Source organism: Poecilia latipinna, unplaced genomic scaffold (genome assembly GCF_001443285.1).
Source record: "Poecilia latipinna isolate Pla-1442-1.1 unplaced genomic scaffold, P_latipinna-1.0 Scaffold2040, whole genome shotgun sequence".
Lineage (NCBI taxonomy): Eukaryota > Metazoa > Chordata > Actinopteri > Cyprinodontiformes > Poeciliidae > Poecilia > Poecilia latipinna.
Window position 1 is genome coordinate 51,324 of NW_015114656.1, and position 5,463 is coordinate 56,786.

Below are 5,463 nucleotides of genomic sequence, written 5' to 3' on the forward strand. Positions count from 1 at the left end.
TGTTTTTAGATTTTAGCCTAAAAATAAAAAAAAAAAAAAAAAAAAAAAAAAAAAAAAAAAAAGAAAAAAAGAAAGGAAAAAAATTTATTTCTATGTATTTTAACCGTCACTATTAAATCCACCGTTCTTCTTTAATATCTNGCTTAAATATTAGTCTGAATTGTATTTTGGCATGTATAAAAATATAAACCAGATTTGTATGTAAAAGCCATTATTTTTCTTTTTTTTCCCCTGTTATTTTTCACTAGTGGAAACATTTATATTCAAAAGTATTCAGTAAAGCAAAGGAAAAGAAAACATTTACAACGGCACACTTCAATAACATTTACTATGAGACTGAGAGCTTATAAAACCCATCGTGGACTTATCTTTCATTTCACCTTCGCTGTCATAGCCATTAAATTAACTGAATAAAAAAAAGATAAACGGACACCTCAGCTGGGTACAGACGTCGATTGCTTTTTAACTAATCGTTTTAGTCACCAGCTTATCTATTTTGCTATCTCTATTACTATCATTTTTTATGTATTAAGCAGTTGTCAGCGTCGCTTGCTAACTGCGTTATTTTTGACGGTTACTTCACATTATTTTATTGAAACGTAAGGGCAAAATGGCTGACGAAACTATTACTACTGTTAGTCTCACAAAATGGCGTAGAACAAAGACCTAGGCCCCTGGAGGCTTTGTTGATTTTTTTGTGTGGACTTTGTACGTATTTTCACAGTAATGAATCCACATTTTCTTTGGCTAGTTTCACCAAACATTGTTTTAACACCCAACACACATTAAGGTTTCGTTCTCGTCTTTGGAACACGTTTTAAAGCTTGTCGTCTTTTCGTGATTTATGTTCTGACACCCACATCGAATGAAATCCACATTTTGACGTCGATTTGAAGACTTCTTTATTTAGACCTGAGGACAGATAGAGACATATTCCAAGAGAGGGTTTCTGATATATCACTCCAGTTCCTTCTCAAAAAAATTTACAAGGGGAACAATATGAGCCTGTCGGTCCCGTATCCATAGTAATCCAAGTCTGAGAACCACAGATGACGACATTTGCGTTTTGGTGTCTGGTCGATCCACCAAAATAGTAAATTGTACTCCCATGGGTTTAATGGATTTATAATGATATAAAGTTCCACATCAGGACGGATTCAGTAGGTTTGAGAAAGACGGTATCCGAAAGCAGCCGACTGCAGTGAGGGTGCTGGAGTGACTGTGAGATTCTTGACACCTCCTCCGGAGAGTTCCAGACTGTTCTGGAGGCCTCTGATAGGCACGCGGGGCGCATGCGCACAGCGCTTTCATAGGCTTAATATAGTAACAAAAGCAGAAAGATGTGGTGCCATGGAGACAGAGCTTTTTCAAAACACCTCTGCATAAAAATGTTTCATACAGGGCTGAACTGAGCTCTAGGCACGATGCGCTTATGTGACAGTAAGGTGATAATTTAGACAGATGAGGGCATTTATAATTAAAATGATAAAAATCTACTGAGAAAATAGAATATACACTTTATTATTTGTATATAAAGGAAAATACAATACACTATATTAGATCTTCTGATCTCTATTACTGTAGACCTTTGGACAAGGGGATTAGTCTATGTTACTTATTAGCTTAAAACAGCTCAGACCTGGTCAGAGTTCCTTATTTAATAGCCCTCTTCACGCTTTATTTGTCTTGCAGGGCATTTTGTGTTGTATAACAAAGGCAAATAAATAAACACAAGAACAAAACAGCCAGATTATAATCAATTTGGTCATATTGATTGTGTTTTACACATGTATTTTTTACAGCAATATTTTTTAAAGAGAGGCATTTTCCACATATCAAGTCTTATGTACATACAAAACATTTGGTCAACATCCCAACCTGCAAACTGTTCCACTGTGTCTTTTAATTAGTACTTCTGCCACGCTGATAATAAATTTGCCTAATTTATTTCTTTGTGAAAATCAACTCCTTAGTTTATTGCATGCATCACTTCTTAGGATTGATCTGTTACAAACAATTTTATTTTCTGCTATGCACAAATTCTGGTTATGAACACTGATCTCTGAAACAACTCTCCCAATTTGTGGTCATTCCCACAAATCAGTTTTGCGGCATGCCTAGAAGCCTGGGAAATAGGCCATGTCTGGAAAAAAAAGGAGATGATGAAATATATTTGTATTTCCGTAATTTTAACCAGCTCCATTGCCTAAAAGCATCCGTTCCGTCTGTCCGTCCATCTCTCCCTCCCACCCACCCAAAACTCCAATATTCAGAACTTAATAATCGTGACCATTTGATTTTACACATACTATTATAGACCTAAGTGTTGGACCTTTGAAAATTCTCACTGTTATCTTTATCAGGGCTTGGAGATAAATTCTGGGACAACTGTGTTGTACCCTCTGAATGTGCAGCAGGCACATTCACTGGCATTTTAAGGCTTTTGGTATTAATGTTGAATAAAAAGATTACCCTGTTATGAGATTGTTTCCTGCTTTTTTTGTTTGTGCTGACCAAACACTGGCAGCAAAATGCCTCCCAGGTAGCATTTTTAAAAAGCCTCCTGTTAAGGAGAAGTCAGACGGGCGGCAACTATGTGGTGGACTAGAACGACATGTTCTGTTTACGTCACTTCTCCTATAAATGTCAGTGAACTGTGACTGCCTCCACTTGCAGGTCAGATGAGCTTAAGCATTATTCAGTACTATGACTACTCCGTATCTGCACAATGCATTGACGTTACAGCAACAATAGCTCAACTGTTAAGGCGTCAGAAATGCTATAGCAAACACCAGCCTGTTACTTTCTTACTTATTCTGCAACACATATTATTAATTAGGTCACATACTATATGTGAGCAAGACAAACTGGGTAAAAGGGGGATTCATATTTCAATGTCAAGAGTTTCTTCTGGAGATGTCTGTCCTTGTTGTCCTACAGTGATTATCGTCGTTGCTAATATCTTTGGGTTAGTTCACCCCAACACCATTTTGCGCAAACCTACTTCTGTGATATAAGTGTAAAGAAAAATAAGCAAACAAACAAAAAAAACATGTACCTAGCAACAGTAGCTTGGGATGACAATCTGCCAATGAGATAAAAAATGGTTATAATCCCAATGGATGCTTGTTATTTTTCCCTTTTGTAGATCATATATGACTTTTTAAGGTATAACATTAAATCAATCTCATACCAGCACAGCAATTTATAGTTATCAAGCAAGTAATTTTTCTATGTTATATTCACAGGAAATGTATGTTTATGACCTTAATAATTATCCTTGACCAACAGTCAGGGATACTGTAGTATTTGTCAAAATCAACTAGTTCAACTCTGGATCAGAACTAAAGTAAATCAAAACAGTAAAGCATCAAAATACTCTTGAATGTTTTAGAATTCTGATGACTAACTTCATAATTTCTAAAAACAAAAAATACTTGAAAATGAATAAACAAACTGCTACACGTGTACAAACTGATTTGTTAATCAGTGCCAAATGAAAGCAGGAACTGATGAAACAGATGGATTCAAAATTCAAAAGTATACATTGACGAAAATTGACAATTTACCCGGTGAAAAACTTTATTTTTACCATTTTCCAAAAAAAAAAAAAAACCAATAAAAGAAAAGATTGTATTTATTTTTTTTATTTACCTTGACTTTTGGATGTTATCTCAAGACTCCCAGCTTAGAGTCTCCAGACCCAAGGAGAGGTCCTGATCACCACCTTGAAAGCCACACTATATTTTAATCAACTCAAGTTACTTATTAGAAGCTTATCTGTTGAGACAAAATTAGATTCGTAACTTGTTGCAGACATAAGTCAATCTGCGTCAGAAAACTAGAAACTTTTAACATGCTCTGATAACTAATGATCAAAGTTTTTTGTTTCCTAAGACAAAAATCTGACAAAAAGCTCTCAGAAGCTTAGAGAAGTTCCAGCTTTGTAATATGATAGGATGCCATATGTGCAGCGAGTCCGGTTGTAAAATTTCCTCAGAGCTAAAAATGCCACACTCAACTGGAAGCCATTGGGAACAATGACAACTCAGCCCTGACATGCTAAGCCACATAGAATCAGCCAATGGCCACTGAGGAACAACTTTCAAAAGGCCTTCAGGCCTCAAAACTTCATTATACCTCAAGAGCAGCTCAAGAATAGTAGAATTTGTGGGTTTCCATGGTTGAGCAGCGAGATCCAAGCCTGCAATGCAACTAGATGCAGTTATTTAAAAAATGATTCGACTGAAGTGGAGACATATTTTATGGAGAGACAAAGCACAACTCTCCGTCTGACAATCCATTGGATAAGTTGGGGGTTTGGGAGTTGGCAGGAAAGCAACACTTTACACAATGGAGTCAGGAAAGTTGAGTACAGAGGGAATTGTGGTGGCCCCTTAGTTTCAGGGAGTCTTCATGCTTCAGCATACAAGTAAATGTTTTGAATTTGGCATTGAGGAACTGGTCTGCTCCAAGCCCTGTTGACAGAGCACCGTAGGGATGAATCAGATTGGAGACAGCCATCTCATCCAACATCTGTCACTGGCCTTACATATATTCTCATGAAAGGATGGTCAAGTGTCCAGTCTTCTGTGTTGCCTAACCATATTCTGCTCATTTTACCAATTCATGTGAAATATGGGATTGTTCCCCTGTTGTACAGCAAGTCTAACCCCAGCAACGTAGGGAAACCAGATCCCCTGATACTGCTTCAAAGTTGCCAGGAGAGAAAATGTGTGTTGCAAATGTTTCTCTGTGTTTTGTAGACAAACATTTGCAAATTGCATGTGCCTTATTTCAAACATGATTATTCAGATTATCCAGACATGTAGAGCTTTGGTTTGTGGTCATCAGCTGCAGGTCCACCCATCTATTTTTCAACCCATTAAAATTGGATCAATCACAGCTTAAACAAGAGATGCTCTGCTCAAATGATAGACACCTTCAGTCTGCGTTAAACATGGAGTTAGACTGTCTAAGACCTGCAATATGTGCGGATATTGCGCAATCAAACATTCTGGAGGTATGTTTTGTGCACCGGTAAGCATAAAACGAGCTCGATTTAAATAAATAAATAAATAAATAAATAAATAAATAAAATAATCATTCTACAAATTTCAAACATAGTCTCATTTGCTTTGTATTCAAACTGCCTCGCCTTACTGTATTTAACAGGCACTGATGGGATCCTCCTGCGAGCTTCTCAGATGTCAAAGCACCATCGCTCAACCAGGGGTTTTCTCACGCATGCGCACGGGCATAGAACTATCTCATCGGGAAGAAGGAAAAAAAAGAAAAGAAGTTCACACACAAAGCCACGCCTGCGCGGTGTGCCTCTCATTTACAAGCGAAGTTGCTGCATCTTTTTAGGAAGCTACATGCTTTCTTTCGACACCCAAAGGTCGCGTGGTGTCAGGGACGCGCCTAGTCACGGGAACAGAACCGGAGCGCGTTCGCGAGGAG